General features: G+C 44.4%; 1 protein-coding gene across 3 annotated transcripts in view; it reads left to right on the forward strand.

Moving 5' to 3' along the window:
• Positions 1-17,354, forward strand: part of GCNT4 (glucosaminyl (N-acetyl) transferase 4) — a 128,023-nt gene that overhangs the window by 78,404 nt on the left and 32,265 nt on the right. Inside the window, exon 5 of one of the 3 annotated variants that reach the window (XR_006290963.1) lies at positions 11,062-11,533. The exons of the other annotated variants lie outside the window; for them this stretch is intronic. The gene's annotated coding sequence lies outside the window, so the exon portion shown is untranslated. Of the gene's footprint in view, positions 1-11,061; positions 11,534-17,354 lie in introns of those variants that run through there. 3 annotated transcript variants of the gene reach the window in all.

A 17,354-nucleotide genomic window follows, 5' to 3' on the forward strand; every position in this document is an offset into this window, starting at 1 on the left:
TAGCTGCATCTTTAGACACTGAATACCTCTGAAAATCTGATCCTTAGTTCCTGCTCCCATAGTAGCAGTGTGGGACTCTCTAATGAGGATGAAGTTGGTTCCTAATTCCCAGTTCCTTATTCAAAGGCCAAAATTATTTAAAAATATATCCAAAGTAAGGTTTTTTTTTTTAGAAATTAATATGATTGGGATAAACATTTTATTTTTGAATTTATTAAATAATCCCATAAGAAGCTGGGTTTTGACTGACTGTGTATGACAATACAAGTCTCAGGTCACCCCAACTGACCCATCCCACAACCATCATCAGATTGTCCTGAGGGAGCTGGGCGATGCCATACCCATAGCAAAAGTTTTTTTCTTTTTTGAGGTAACTTCTCTCAGATATTGTACTTCATCTTCTAAAGCAGGGGTGGCCAACCTGAGTCTGAGAAGGAGCCAGAATTTAACAAGGTACATTGCCAAAGAGCCACAGTAATACATCAGCAGCCCCCCCCATCAGCTCCCCCACCCCTCCACGCACCTCCCGATCAGCTGTTTTGTGGTGTGCAGGAGGCTCTGGGGGTAGCAGGGAGAAGCAAGGGCACTGCTGGCTCAAGGGAGGGGGTGGGAAGGCATGGAATGGGGGCAGGGCCTGTGGCAGAGCCAGGGGTTGAGCAGTGAACACCCCTGGCACATTGGAAAGTTGGCGCCTGTAGCTCCAGCCCCAGAGTCGGTGCCTGTACAAGGAGCCGCATATTAACTTCTGAAGAGCCGCGTGTGGCTCCAGAGCCACAGGTTGGCCACCCTGTTCTAAAGGCATGTAAAAATAAACTGAATGTTATATTTAACTAACTTGTTGCAAATCCATCTATCCTGTTTTCATAGAAATTATATTGAGAGCTGTCTATTAGAACAGACAAGCATTCCTACAAACTTCCTTAGACAAATGGAGAACAGGAAAATGGCTACATTTATCAACACTTAAGTGTGTTAGAAATGCATTTGTTATGATTGTCTCTTGCTCATTACACATCAAAAATAATATGAAGAAAGTACATGGACACATTTGACCCCCCCCCCCCAAATAACCATCCTTTATTAACTATGTGCAAACGTACGACTAGCTTAAAGCCCACTGCTGCTTTGACTGGTTTCTGATGGCTTCCAGAACATAGAAAACAGTGAGCACCTCTAGAAGGCTCACAAACCACTTTAGCAGATACTACGTTATTCCTATGCACTACAGTTAGTTGAAACAGCTAGTGTCTTTAGTATTGCTTTGAGACTCACACAGCTGCAGTGAGGGTTGGTACACATTGTTTTCCAAGGAATTTGGACAACTCTTCTGTGACTGGAATATCTCCACTTTCTTTCCTTTTTAATTCCAAAACTTCGTCACAGAAACACAAGCTCTGAGTTTCATCAAGTTTGTGGAAACCTACAAAATAGTTCCATGTGTTGTATTTGTAATGAAAACACCTTTCCTTTAATGAACTATTTATGCAAAGAATGTGGATATCATTTGTCAAATTTCAATTATCTTAATAATGCTACTTTCAAATTACATGGAAAAGAGTTACTCAGAGTGCAAATGAAGGCTTTTTCTGGGTTACAGTATTTCATTCTGTGACTAGTTGGCGAATGGCATTTGAAAAGATGCCATTCAGTTATTGGATTTAGCAACTGTCACGCTGTCTAGAGTGGCTCATGACTGAGTGTGCCAAACTCAGGGCAAACTGTTACAAACCAGGGCACAAACACCAGGCTGGTTGTGTTCTATAACTAGATTTCACCAATCAAGTGTGAACTCCTCAGGCTCTAGGACAGCTTTAATATGGAGTCACAGACAGTCCCCTTGGGCATTCCAGTTTATCTTGCCACCCAGGCAAGCTTGCCTTTGTGATAGACGGTCCCTTATCACAATATCCAGGTTACTCCCAGTCTCTCTTTAGCCAACACCAGACCCAAAAGTAAGTGCTCTAGCTTTTTCCAGGGTCACACAGTGCTTACATGCTTTGTCTTGGCTTTCCCTTTCTCTTTGTTCCTGTCTGTGTGGTTGGGGTGTGTGTGTTTGTTTTTCTCTCTGCTCACCCCCCCGCCCCCCCAAATCACAATACTTGGCCAAAAGCTCCCGGATGAGTTCACGTACACCTTTTCTCTTGCTTTAATTTAACTGTAAGCGTAAACCCCCATTTAACTGAAGTATGAGTTCATAGTTATCCAGCTCAAGGGGGTTTTAACTCAACCCATTAACAAGGTTTCACCAGACATGCCAAACCTGTGGGGGGGGGGAAATGCAGAAATTGGACTTGTTTTTGTCTTAATTGGCTTGTGAGTTGCTTGTTGGTAGTTTTTGGCTTCTAGCTTGTTACTTGTTTGCCTTGTAGCTGGTTGCTTGTTGCTTCTTTTTTTGATCAGCTGCCAGCAAGCGGGGGAGAGTCAGGGGTGCACAGGGGGCCCACCACAGTCCCAGACTGCATGCAGGGGGGATCTAGTCAGAGTGTTGGGGTTCTTGATTTTTGGCTTATTGTGAATGTCAGGGTGCTTATTTACCATGTGAAAGTTGGCAACTGTAGGTTTCACCCAGTTCATAATATATGTTTAACACATAGTAAACACTGATGAGCGGAATGGGGAGCATAGGAAATCCTGATCCTGCATTGCTGATGGTGCTTCTCTCCTTACTGGTAGCATGAATAAGACCAAAGAGGGAAATTTGTAGCAAAGTGAATCTCAGAGGTCCTATCTTGATGGGCAAAAAGGGAGTGTTTTGCAGTTGTGTTAAGGTAGCTCAATGAAAAATCCCCTTTTTTGTCAGTCAAGACAGGGCCTTCCAGGCAGAGTATTACACTTGTGTCCTCACACCCTCATTCTCTGCACAACCCCTATCCCCTATTTACCCCACATTCCAGAGAGTACATGAATAGACCTGCAAGGGACTAGAGCAGGGGTGGGCAAACTATGGCCCGCGGGCCAGATCCTGCCCACGAGATTGCCCCCCGTGGTGCTGCAGGCCCCGTGCCGCTCTCAGAAGCAGCTGGCACCACGTCCCTGGGACCCCGGGGTGGGGGGCAGAGGGCTCTGTGCACCGGGAACAGGGTACCGCTGCCAATGGGAGCTTCGGGGGAGGTACCTGGAGGCATGGCAAGGGCAGCACGCGGAGCCCTGTGCCTCCCCCTCCCCCAGGGGCCGCGCAGGGATGTGGTTCCAGCTGCTTCCCGGAGCAGTGCGGCGTGGGGCTGGGGCAGCCATGCAGGGAGCGTGCCCTTGCCCCGGTGCGCGCCGCTGCCACCCCGGAGCCCGAACCCCTCCTGCACCCTGCCCCCCAACTCCCTGCCTGCAACTCACACCCCTCCTGCACTCCAACCCCCTGCCCTGAGCCCCCTGCCCCACCCCACACCCCTCATCTGCCCCAATCCCTTGCCCTGAGCCCGTTCCTGAACACCGCACCCCCTCCCACACCTCAACCCCCTGCCCCGGCCCTGTATACAATTTCCCGTCCCATATGTGGCCCTTGGCCCAAAAAGTTTGCCCACCCCTGGACTAGAGACAACTGTTCAGTGCAGAGAAGTAGAACTTTACTTGCACCCATGCCGAGCCTCCACTCACACGTGCGCTGATGCTCGCCAGCAGGGGCGACACTAGGGAGAGGCAGGAATGGTCACATGCCCCTCCCCAGACACCTAGGGGTGGATAAAAACTTGAATAAGTGAACCCGAAAGACTCAATAAGTAGGCAAATAAAAAATCCAAAATGTATTTGGCTTAAAAATCATGAGATTTTAAATAATCATCTCAAATTTGAGACCTTGACTCATAATTTTTAACTCTTACGGTTGGCATTAGTGTAAACCCAGAGTAGTAAGTTGCCTCATCTGAGTTGGCTGCATGTTGAAAAATACCATGGGTCGCAAATCCCCTTATACGTAAACTGGGTACAGTTTATGTTTTCAGTAGCAAAATAACTAAGACATTTTGAATGGCTGAAGTGCCTGTATCATAACATTGTAAGAAAGCAACCAGGAGATGTGGGAGTCAAGCCCACGGATAACTTTGGAACTTACCTGGGAAAATGTGGAGTGACCTGTTTTTGAATATTTTTGACTCTCCCTCCTATGTGCACAGAAGGAGTTACATATTTGCCTAGCTATTTCAGAAGTATATATTTTTCTGTGGCTCTCATGTCACTCAGCCTTGGGAGTGGTTAGTATTTTGTGACTCACCCTTAAGTGTACGCATACTAAAAGTAAAGTTTTTTTTTTGTTTGTTTTAAATTAAACACTGCAAATAGAGCCGATTGTGTGTGCTCCTCCTGTGATCTTTACTCAAGAACTCGCTTTCCACTGCCTGGACTAAAAATGCTGCCAAATCAGAATTTCCCACTTACAAACACTGGTAGTAGTGTTTTATGCTTGCTTGGCACTGATTGGTTACAAAGTAATAAATAGTTAGGCTTCCCCTTTCCACATAATCTCTACTTAGGCAAAAGTTGTGGTGGATTCTCCCTCACTCACAATTTTGAAATCCAGATTGGATGTTTTCCTAAAAGACCTGCTCTAGGAATTATGTTGGGGAAGTTCTATGGCCTGTGCCATACAGAAGGTCAGACGAGAAGATCACTATAGTCCCTTCTGGTCTTGGAATATATGTGGTTGTGTCTATGCCAGTAGCTAGGGCTGTGATTCCCCTGCTCACGTTCACAGAGTGGTGCTAACTCTCTGAGCTAGTGAGAGTATAAAGAGCAGTGTAGCTGCAGGAGCACAGGCAACAGAGGCCTGGTTTGGCCATGCCAAGTACCCCCCAGTTTCAGGCAGGTTTGTATGTGCTCAGTACAGCGGAGCCACGCCTCTGCTGCCACTGCCCACGCTACTGGGAAAGGTAGTGTGAGTATGTATCTGGGACCAGGGGACTTGCACGTCTAGCTCATCGTGCAGACTAAGGCTATGAATCTATGACCTCGTTTACACCAGCATCAATCCAGAATTACATATTGACTTCAGTGGAGTTACTCTTATTTACACAGATCTCAGTGAGATCAGAATCTAGCCCAGCAAGGTTCTTTTCATGAATAAGAACTGCTTAACTGAATAAGGTATATCCACTTCTAGACTCTTTGAGGCAGGGACCACATCTTTCCTCTGTTACATACCGTGCATATTTATGGTTCATAATTTCATTCATATTTTCTTAAGTTTGTTCCGCTTCTGAAATATAGAATACAAAAGGCACAATTGGCTTTTCAGTGTTCAGAATAAACAAGTCTCTTGTTCAGTGTGTGGGTGGGTATGTGGTGTGAAACATTAAGCTAATGGGAATCAAATAGAAAATATGTGATTGCGATGTTGTAATACGTGAGAAAAAACAGCAAGGAAAAAATCAATAGATTAGATTATCACTGAGGGTTATTGTAGCTAGTTTGCTATTAAGCGCTTAGGCTGTGAATTTGTGTTTCTCAAGGCTCAGTCTAATGGTTTTAGTAGCGTAGGCAATTTTCTCCGTGGGGATACAACTACTAAATACTAGATAGGCAGATGAATGGGTTTCCGGTTAAATGTTTCACAGCTCTACCTACAAATACAACACAGGAAGCAGTCTTTCTTAGTTTTCCTGTCTGAAAAAAAACAAGCTCTTTTGAGCTTCTACAAGAAGAATCAGCAATATCAATGTATTTTAAATCACCTGCATCAGAGGTCATATAAACCGCTCAGCATGCTCACGTGAAGAAGAAAACACTAGACTCTGACACAGAAGTCGAATTTCAGTGTGTGTGAATTTTCAGTACATGGGATATATATAATGTGATTCTATGATTATATACTTCTGAAATACATTTCAGCTGTTTACCAGCAACAAAACTCATTATTCTGGTACAATTGCCAGGGGCGAGGGAGGCTAATTATTTTGACATTTTTATCTACACACATTTTGACATTAACTAATCATCATGATGCCCCTCTAGAGGGGGTCAGGTGTCAAAATTTAGGAATTTCTGTCCTGAGTCCTATGCTCAGATCATTGCACACACCCCCTTTTTTTTTAAGTTACTGCAAAGAAGAGACACTTGGTTGTTGCATAGGAGCATTTTCCCTAATGCAGGATCAAGCTCCCCTACATTCTCTATCCTGTACATCACTTTCTACTTATCATTTTAAGTGCAACAGTTTTTGCACCTGGAATATGCAGAATCAAGCCCTAAAATGACACATGACTAGAGTAATCCATCCACTTCTCAAGACCATCCTTTTCACGGAATGGCTGTCTTCAATGGGACGCCCACTAATATGAATGGTGCAGCAGGATATCCCTGATGATTCTGATTCTCCATTGCCTTGCACCTTGTGTAGTTGCTTATAGCTGTATACAGTGGCTGTAGAATGCTAGCAGTCTGATTTGGTAGTGTTTATATCGGCTTTGCTCAAGGCTGCAGGGACCCAGGCAGAAAGGGTCCAACAGTGCTCTCTCATGTGCAGCGGTGACATGGGCAGGACCTTCACAGGCCTACATGTTTACATTTGCAAGTCCTCTTAGCAGAGTCATGGGCGTAAGCAATGCAGCATCAGGCCACTGAACTATCTTCTGTCACAGACCCGAGTGAGCGCCCTTTCCTGGCCACCCTCTAGGTGTGCTGAGAGGGGAATCCAAGCCTTTGATGTTCTGGATCCCTGGCATGTTTCAAGCTGCTGGAGCTTGAATGGAATCCAGCTACTGCTCCATCCTTGGTGTCCCTAGGCATGCACAAAGGGTGCAGACCTTCTCTCTGGCACCCCCCTCAAGTGTTGGAATCTGCTGTCCAGCTACCTAGCCCCTCTAGCCCTGAGACTTCAGACTCCCTGGTACTTAAAATACGCCCCTCTCCCAGAACTCCACCCAGAAGGTATAAAGCTTCTGGTTTACAGTAACTTCCTGAGGTGCACACAGTATTTGTGAAGCAGTCAGCACACACTCACTCGTCCAGTCTGACACATTATATTTAACCATGTAACGCACAGGAGAGTACAGATCATACACAACAATAGAACATCCTAAATGTTCCTCACTAGCTCACCCTTCCCTGGGAATCCTGGGGGGGATCATCTGTGTTCCATCAGGCAGGGAGGGTCCTCTATCCCATTGTTTACCTTGACCCTGCAGCAGCCTCCCTCATCTTAGTCTGGTGCAAACTGGCTCCCCCCACCCCCCTTGAGTCCCTTTAAAGAATCCGGTCGTGGTGGGGTGTCACCTGCTACTTTTCATCTGCCTTTTAGTAATTCTCTATTACTTTTTTGATTTCAAACCTCCCTCTCCCCATCAGAGAAGGGGGGGGGGGCCTGTCTTCTCCCAGCTAAAGCAATCCCATTGTTCTAAGGTGTTTTACTTTGAGTAGACCATGGCTGAATCCTGATTACTCACCACTGTCTTTCGCCTGGCAGAGACTTCGACACAACCCGGGTAACTCAGTGGGGAGCCACATACATAGAGGCTTCCCATGACACAATAATATCATGATACAACTTCATAAAATCATCTGCAATTCAGAAGTGGCACAGACAGAACTTTTCATAGATTCATAGCCTTTAAGGTTAGAAGGGACCATTGTGGTCATCTCCCCATTTGAAGAACAGAGCAGGGGTACAAGACATATACCTCAGGGAAGTTGTGGCAGCCCACTTTCTAGACAGAGCATCTGCTGTTACTACTTATTAATTTGAACTTCATACATTTAGTCAGTAAACAATTCCAATGAATTCCAAAATAGAGTTTCTTGACACTATCACAGGTCAAAGCCCCTTGGGGAGGGGTGAGGTGTTTCCTTCAGCCGTCCCCTCAGGTTTTAATTACATCGCAACTGACCACCCTGAAACCATAAATTAAAGGGCAACTCCCCCTCTTTCCCATCTACACCTTCCCAGCAGTTGCTTCACCCCCTCTGAGGCTTTCCCCACCCTTTGCCAGGTATCATGAATTTGTCATCATGGTTCCAGAGGAGCTCTGACCCAAGTTGTCTGGCTGTGCCTTGGTTTCCCTTTCTCTGGGGAGTTTTGAATCACTGCATCCGCTACCAGTATCCATGACTCACTGTTCCAGCAGCGTTCTGGGCCACAGCACCTTCAAGCTGTGCCACCGTCTGAGCTGCTCCCAGCAAAGATCCGGCCCTTAGTATCTCCAAGCTGTATCAGGGTCTCACCACACCCAGCAGGACTCTTGGCCACACACACACACTCAGCACTGACTCAGTTTCCCCAATGAGTGTAGATTGCACACTTGCCCCCTCAGCCACTGGATTTGGCCTGGACAGTTTTGCACCAGAGCTCCCAGAGTTTAATCCTGTTACATCACTACAGAAAATAACACATTGAGAAAAATAACTTCCTATGTACCCACAGTCAGAATCCTGGAGACGTCTTTGGTGACCATATTGACGCAGGCTACAAGCATCCTACCCATATCTATTTGCCTGCTAACCCCTGATCAGGCACACCCTTACATCTCTCCTCTGGGGTCCCATAAGCACGATTTCACCCTCTTCTCCTGTTCAAGGCAGCTGTTTGTTCGTCTTCTTGCAGTAATGTGACACCACCATCAACAAAAGTCAGGCTACACCAGGTTGTCAGTGCTTTCTGGACTGATGGTGATGCCAGTGTATCCCGGTGGTATAGGGTGGACTCAAAAATCACAAACATTCTCCACTGGTTTAGGAGACAAGCTGCGCTTTTACCATCAGACTGTAACAAAGATGGTGTCTCATTTCTCCGCTGAGCATAATTCCTGCTCTGTAGCGCATGGCTATTGTAATGCTGAGAATTACCTTAGAATAACCGGTTATTGTGGAGTGAAGTGGGCTCCTTGGTAACGTGTGTTAGAATTGGGTTGTGAAGAAGTTCATTCAAAAGGGGCTAGAAACAGAATGCAGCTAGAACTAGTGCAGCTCACAGATTAACATTGTTTTTCTTAGTGGTTAGTGAAGCTGGTTCCTGTGGCTTTAGCCTCCCAAGCAAAAAAGACAAACCACTTTAAAAAGGGCCTAGCTTGACAGCTGAAGCTGCACAGCATTCTGTATTAAACTGCTATTGCAACCAAGCCAGAGCACACTGCACCTCTGAAAACCAGTCCTAGGTGCTTTGTGAGGCAAGGACTAATGGAAGGAACAAGTAACTAACCTGTAATGGTGGTGAGTACCTGTCAGGTCATTTAGTTTTTCCCATGCCCCCAGTTGGCCTCACCATCCCTCCTGTGGCTCTGTTTGCTAAGGAAGATTGAAATATCTTCAGAGTTCCACAGATTTAAGGCCAGAAGAGACAATGGCTGTCTAGTCTGACCTCCTGACTTAATACTCAAGCAATTGCATCCTCCCAGCTCGGCCACCCCACTGCTCAGATGTCCGTTTCTGAGGAACCCTTCACAATTAACAGTTGCAAGAAGCGTTGATGAACTGACTCTAAATTTAAGGCCCAATCCTGCAGGGGGCTGAGCACCTTCAATGTCAGTTTAAGGTAATCCGCACCTTGTAGGGCCCTCGGGGTACCTGGATGCCACGGTGCTGGGCGCATTAGAAGAACCTGACTAGACGACAAGAATTGGTTCTTAACTACTGTTGTGACCAACTGTGGGGGAAAAAGGTACCAAAGTGCTGCTAAGTGGCCAACTGATCATTCCACCTGAGTGACTCCTCTACAGGCACCTGGGTCTGTGTGCTGGCCCGACACCACTCCTCTTCACAGCCCCTGACGGAGAGAGTGTAGCAAATAGAAGGGTTCGAGTGCAGCAGCTCTCTTTCAAACCCTGGCGGCTGCCAGACTGACCTCTGACAGGCTGTTGCAGCTGGGTGTAATTCTGAGCAGCACTGAGGCTGCTCAAAGTTGTGCTGGGGGCAGTGGGGGAATCAGCCCCAGGATCACAGAGGGGGGAAGACATAAAGGTGGTGTGCAGGTGGTGCATCCTGTTGTGGTAAGTAAGGCCCCCAAATTATGAGTTATTGCTATTTAAGAATTACCCAAGGCTTTTTCGTAAAGATAGAACAGAAAGCTGAGAAAATAAAAACCCAAGATCTAACACCTAGATTTCTTCAGTCGTCTGAGAAAATGCAGCTGCTGCCACCTTTCGCAAGAGTGTGCCGCTGGAGCAGTGAAAGAGATTTCCCTTTTTTCCTTGTCTATTAATAAATTAAAAATCATACAACACTGATATTCTATGATATGGTTGATACAGTAGTAAACGAGGGAAGTTGATGATAGAATCTGATCTAATTTGAACTGTGTATAAAAGGGAAGTCACCTATAAGTGACACAGCTGTGAGCAAAATATTGTAAAAGTTAATGACAAGATTTACCTCAGACAATCCTGTCAGGGAAAGAAAGGGGTTGCATTCATATTGATTTCTCTTAATTTAGTAAGAGTGAAGAAGTAAAGTTAATATTTGCAGTCAAGCATGCTTATGCTATCAAGTTCATGAAATACCTGTGTTGAAAGGAGTCGTAAATAAAAAGAACTGAAATCAAACCATATGTTTATAAGCCCACTTGACCAAAGAGTGGAATAATCAGAAATTAACTCTTTCATTCATAGTGCACAGCATCAGCTCAGCCAGACATACTAAGATCCTATCATTCTTGTTAAAACACGGAGAACAGACACAAAAGATTTATACGGCTGTTCTGGCTTGCAAAGAGTTCTTGAAGTGACTTTGTATAATGGACTGTTAAACCAAGTTTAAAGAGCATCAAAGAATATAGAGTGATTTTTGTGTTGATTGTATATACTTTAAACTGGACACTTCAGCAGCTAGGAGAGTGTTGATGAAGAAGCTGCAACTTGAAAAAAGCATAATTGCAAAATTGGCTAAGTCATGCACCACAAAGAGGCCCACAGACTTGCAGAGATAAGCTGCTGACCGCAGCAAACTAGCCAGTGCTCAAGGTATGTCCCAGGATGGTTGTACCAATTGTTATGGCCTAACTTGTCTTTCGCAAGCTAGTGTGATAAAATGTGTTTACATAGAGAGACTGAATGCATCCGATGAAGTGAGCTGTAGCTCACGAAAGCTTATGCTCAAATAAATTTGTTAGTATCTAAAGTGCCACAAGTACTCCTTTTCTTTTTACAGAGAGACTGGAAAATTCTACTCCCAGCTGCAAGGACTTAAAAGCTGATGTCCTCTCTCACCATCCAATCAGGGAACAGGACAGCTCTCATTTTAGTTGGAATTTTTAATCTTCAGAAGTATGGGTCACCATTTGATCGGTCTATGCCAGCACCTCCAAGAAGAGGAGCCAAGTTGGATCACCTTTCAGCACATCACTTCCCAAAAGCCAAAGACTCCTAGAAGGGGGAAGATAGAAGCCCTGGACAGCCTACGCGAGAGTCCTCCTGGTGACATCAAATACCTGTTTTGGATATAGGCACCTTTAACTGACTCTTTATATTTTTCAGCAGTTCAGGTTGCCTGCTAGGGCACCAGGAAGAGAGAACACTTGTGCCTTATCTTTTCTCCACCTGTGTTTGCAGTGTCAAATCCTGCTGTGAACCGATAACTGAGCTGAAAGCTTATGGTTGAATAAACATCTGCTGATCAGTAACACACAGACATGTTCTTGTGTGAAGATGCAAATCAGTCAATTGACCACTTCCTGAAACAGGTTTCAGAGTAACAGCCGTGTTAGTCTGTATTCGCAAAAAGAAAAGGAGTACTTGTGGCACCTTAGAGACTAACCAATTTATTTGAGCATAAGCCATCCGATGAAGTGAGCTGTAGCTCACGAAAGCTTATGCTCAAATAAATTGGTTAGTCTCTAAGGTGCCACAAGTACTCCTTTTCTTTTTCCTGAAACAGGGCACCTAATTAGTAAGGCAGTGTGCATACTTTGTAGGGATTGGTGAGACTCAAACCCAGGTGAGCAAAACTAGGAGGCAACAGACACCTCCACACTGCCACTAGGCAGCGGCTGTCTTCTGGCTGCAACCCACAAATCACAGCAGCTTTTTACACCATGGAAAATCTCACCTGAGAGCCAATTGACAGCTGCCTTGGAGGCTCTCAGTATGCCTTTTGTCCCCATACAATCTCATGGGTCATACCAGGAAGCATCCAAGCAACAACTTGGCTCAACAGTGAGCTGCCATGATTGATTCCTCTTCTCTGCTCCCAAAATCTCAGCATTGACTTTGGCTCTGACTTGGAGTCTGACTCTTGCTCTGCCCAACACAAGTTCTCATCACTGACCTTAAGATGTTCAAGCCCCACCCTGGGTCCCTGATATGCTTGTGTGTATGTTGTAATGAATTGTCACAGAGTTACAATGTGTGTCTTTGTCCTGTAACAGCTTTCAATTGAGATTGCTGTAAAGTAGCTCTCAAGCAGACTAAGTTATTGTTAACAAGGCTTATAGAGCTCTGCACTATTAATGGTTTCACAGTGTCTGTCAAGTTCTAGGTGTGTATATAGACATAAAACAAGACAACATGTGCAAGCTTTTTGAACTCCAATCTGTCGACCACAAATGTCAAAATTTATTTTTGGATAGTTAGAAGTGTTAGTCAGATCCTGGGGCTAATATCATTCACTGGAAAATAAGTTAAGTTAAAAGGTATCACACCCCTTCTTATCTCAAGATCATAGGTTCCACTTCAGGACAGATTGTTCAGTAGCAGTGACCTTAACCCAGTGCCAGCTATGTCTTTAACTCCTTAGACACACCAGCTAACCACACTGCTTATTAACTCCCCTAGACTTTTGCCAGCCTCAGTATAGAGTTTAAACGGTCCCTCTTGACACAAAGTAAGTAGACCTCTCGGATATTAGGCCCCTTTCACTGTAATGTCACAGAAAATCCAAATTCTTCTGTTCAAAAGGACCAGACACATACCACAGGTCAGCTCCTTCTTAGATCTCCCTCCTTTATCCAATAAGGCAATGCTCAGTCTGAACCTGTAATAAACCTATGTAGGCTTGCTTCATTTTCATTCAATTAATAAAGAAATATTTACACATTGCTAAAGACACAGGCAGACAAAGACAAACTGTGGTTATTACCTTATAAAACTTCTGTTCAACGTAACAAAGTCTGATAGGTCCAGATTCTAAGGCTTGTCTCAGCTGTGGGAGCGAGGGTTTGTTTATCTGGCACACTGTCTTTACAACCTACAACCAAGTCTGGTGAAAAGAACCTTGTTTCCTTAGGTAGCTTTTATCTGAAAACCCAGCCATGTGACCGTTCTGATCCCAGGGCTCCCAGATGTAAAGGTGGGGTGGGTGTGCGGGGTAGAGGTCCATGAGGTAATTCTTCAGTGAAGTCATCCTGTGTGACTCATCCCTTCTCCATTGTCCTGGCAACTGGTTTCTATCCGCTGTACTGGTGTTTCCCATGGACACATTGTTTTTTAATGAGTCTTAATAGATTACTCCTTCCCCTAAGGGAGCTCTTTCTATGGACGAAACTCAGCAACGATTAATGCCTTTTGTTATGCTGGGGTCTGTCCCAGCCATGTGAGAGTTACATAACACGAATGTACAGACATTACTCTTAACAAGACAAATCTAGAGCTTAGCACTACAGTCATCCATTCACCAGCATTTAGGAAAGTCCAAACACTAAATCCTTTATTGCAATTTTAACAACTTAACATTCCAGCAGCATTAAGCCTGACAGTCTTAGTTGATATGTAGGCCTAAGCCCAGAGTGCCACAAAAGGGTTGACGACATTGGGATCTATTGGGAAGGAGGCGTTGGTGAATTGGCATGAAAGTAACTGTTCAAATTATGATCTGGCTTGAGGATATTTTCCCTTTGAGGCACTCTTGGTCAAAAATCTAAGCAAAGTCACCTTCACACGATAGTAATTAAGAATAAGTATTATTCTCTGTTGTGGTTGTGTAATTTGATTCTGAAAACCTGAATTGTTATAATGATCAATTTTCTGATTTATGTAACCAAATCATAATCTAATACAACTTTTGCCTTCTTATATCCTATACTATTAGTGGCTGCTGTTAAGGATAATTCATAATATTTATAAAACTAAATTCAACTCTTGAATCCTTTCCTTTAGTTAAGCAATTGAAATAAAAAGGAACTGTAAGAAAAGTGATATGGGTAATCAGCTAAGCAATTGTTTGAAGGTTTGTTTTATACCCTATCTTTCTTACACTGTGCTGGGTACAGCCTGGACAGACTCAAACATTGACCAACTGTAACCTGATTTGACAGTGGAGGGAGTTCAGCTCACCAAGCAGACTTTGAGGTTTCTACAGCAAGAGAAAGAAACATGAGGTCTCTCTTTTGAAGAAAATAAGGTTTGTGTGTCTCTCCTTGGCAATAACAATCCAAAAAGTCAGAATCATAATTCCTTCAATAAGAAGCAGGTTGCACACACCTCTATTTTCCACTTTTACTTCCTGGTTCCAGAGGTTCCCCTCTGCAAGCACTTCATCTAGCTTGATGGCATTGTCCTGTGTATTTTGGGGTTTCCGGCCTAGCAGGATCCATTAACATTGTTCTGTTGTAAATCCTAAAATTGAGCTAGTTTATATAGAACAAAGTTCAAGAGCAGCACCGTTAGCAGAGCTCCGATGGAAGTCTTCAAAACAGATAAAGCTCTTTTTAAAGTTGCCATGTGGATGTACTTTATTTAACACTAGTTAGTAACTGTAGTGTGGACACTGCCTTTGTGAGTACGGCAGTGTTACTCTGGATTTACAGTGTTGTGACTGAAATCAGAATTTGGCCTCCCACATTTTAATTACTGTAATTACTGTAATTAATTATTAATTACATTGGATGACTTTGTTTGATAATTCCCAAGTTTTTTAACTACACAATCGAGTGTAACAGTTTGACTGGCTAAATTGTGACTGAGGCCATGCTGCAAAGAGAGAATGAACTGCGCTACCATCTCTTCAGTGACCCTTTTTATAGCGAACGCTCTCCTGCTGGCTGTAATCAAAGTGCTCTTCTCTGGCAGCTCCGAGGCCTCCTGTGAGCCCATTTCCAATGCTGCTCGTCACATGGCAGAAGGCAGTTGAGCAGCAAGCATGCAGCACCCTCACCCTGTAGCCCAAGCGCATCCCCTGGAGGAGAACAATCTCCACTAGCACCAGACATGTAACTTTTTGATTATACTCATGATGACAGCCTTCTATGACAAACAGGGCACACAATATAAAGTCTGTTTGATATTGTTGCTTCTCATAAATTGATGCAGTAAGCCATGAGTATGAACAAATATTCTGTTTCATTTACCTATGCTAAACATATAAAAAGGAACTGTGGTTAATTCAATGGATGACCAGCATAATTATTTCTTAAGGCATTCTGAGGAACTTGTCCATTGTAATAGGATCTCTTCTAGCACTAATGTCTATCACTAGGTATTTTCAAAAGTGCTCAGTTCTGACCTAACTCTGCTCCAAGTGAAGTCAGTGGGAGTTTTACATTGATTTCTATTCATTACTGTTCGCATCATTATGGCATGGAAGCAGCATCAGGCCAACACTGATCACTTTTGAAAATCCCACCCTCTGTTTCAATAATCTAAACAATGTGGTCTAGTTGTCAGAGCAGGGGACTGGAAGCCAGGAACCTGAATTCTATTTCTGATTCTGCCACTGATGGCTTGTTTACACAGTGCTGCAATGCACACTAAGGGGATGTAGGGTGACCAGATGTCCCGATAAAATCAGGACTGTCCTGATTTTTAGTTCTTTGTCCCGCGTCCTGACCAATGTACGGTTGGGATGCCATTTGTCCCGATATTGTGGCTTTGGCCGCTCTGGCATTTTTTGTTGTTGTTGTTGTTGGGTTTTTTTCTTTTTTTTTGCTTCTCCCATGTGTCCCGATATTTTGTCCATTTCATCTGATCACCCTAAGGGGATGTGATTTCTAAATGTGCCCATAGGCTGTGCACTAATTGGCCCACGTGGGCCCTATTGGTGTGCATTAAAAGTGTTCTTGTGCACATTTGATGTCAGCAAGGATGTTTGTCTCACACTAGCATTATCTGTATTGTCTCTGGACATAGGGCTTGTGTTGGGCTGGGACTTTGTTACAGGACATTGCAAATTACAGTGTAACATCTGTTTTGTTAAGCTGGCATTAACACACCAGAGTTATTTGGCATCAACTCTCAGATTAGTTTAACATCTCTGTTAAACACACATTTCTGCCTATATGCTGCCATTCATTACAGTTGGTCTGAAGATACGCTCTAGTTGAGATAAATCACCTTCTTGCTTTCCCAATTAAGCTAATATTCATCAGGATCAATTTATCTGCTAAAAATAGTAGGGCATCCTATAATCTTCCAATGCTACTTTTAGTGCTGGGCTAAAGTGTGTTGTTACATCACAAAAGCTCTGTACTTCCTTCTGACCCTAGGGAGGGACAGGGAAGTGAGCTAGGACTCGGAGCCTGACAAAATGCATTTCTCAGAGCTCTAGGTTTGGAGCTTTGAATTTCACACTTTGCGTATGAAAACCACAAGCTGGGAGGTCACTGTCTCTGAGATTCCCAGTAAACTAAAAGTCAGCAGGACCTCTTAAAGCTAAGACAACAAAAAACAGAACTGTTGAGTCACCATCTAGTTTCATGAATGGGCTACTCTGGATCAAGTAAAGATGGAGGTGAGGTCTGTGCCTGCAGACTGGAGTGTCTGATTCACATGGGGAGGTTGAATAAGGAAGCTATAGTAGAGTAACCAATCTGTAAAAGGAGGGGTGGATGGAGTAGATTGGACTTTCTGGTCCATAGGTGATGGCTTGTGGCCTATCATAGAAATGTATATGAGAGCCTGTAGGGCAGTTGTCCTCCTGCTTCAGGGCCATAGGCTGAGACTGGGCAAGGATATGGGGCAAAGTTAAAGCTGGTTGTGGTTTCTTAACTATGAATTGCCTCACTTTCAAATTTCTGCGTTTTTTAATAACTCTAACGTTGTAATGATGTTGCTTTGAATTACTAGATATTTATTTAGAACCTTAACTCTATCTTAAATAAATACTTTTGGGGGAAGGGGAGCAGGGAGGGATCTGGGTCCCTGGTCTGAGTCTGATCATTATTCTATTACGGGGTGGCCAACCTGAGCCTGAGAAGGAGCCAGAATTTACCAATGTACATTGCCAAAGAGCCACAGTAATATGTCAGCAGCCCCCCTCCCACCCTCCGTCCCCTCGCCTCCCAATCAACTGTTTCGTGGCGTGCAGGAGGCTCTGCGGGGAGGAGGAGGAGAAACAAGGACACGACAGGCTCAGTGGAGGGGGCGGGAAGGGGTGGAGTGGAGGCAGGGCCTGTGCAGTGAGCACCCCCCGGCACGTTGGAAAGTTGGTGCCTGTAGCTCCAGCTCTGGAGTCGGTGCCTGTACAAGGAGCCGCATATTAACTTCTGAAGAGCCGCATGTGGCTCCAGAGCC

Source organism: Chelonia mydas, chromosome 5 (genome assembly GCF_015237465.2).
Source record: "Chelonia mydas isolate rCheMyd1 chromosome 5, rCheMyd1.pri.v2, whole genome shotgun sequence".
In the NCBI taxonomy this organism is placed as follows: domain Eukaryota; kingdom Metazoa; phylum Chordata; order Testudines; family Cheloniidae; genus Chelonia; species Chelonia mydas.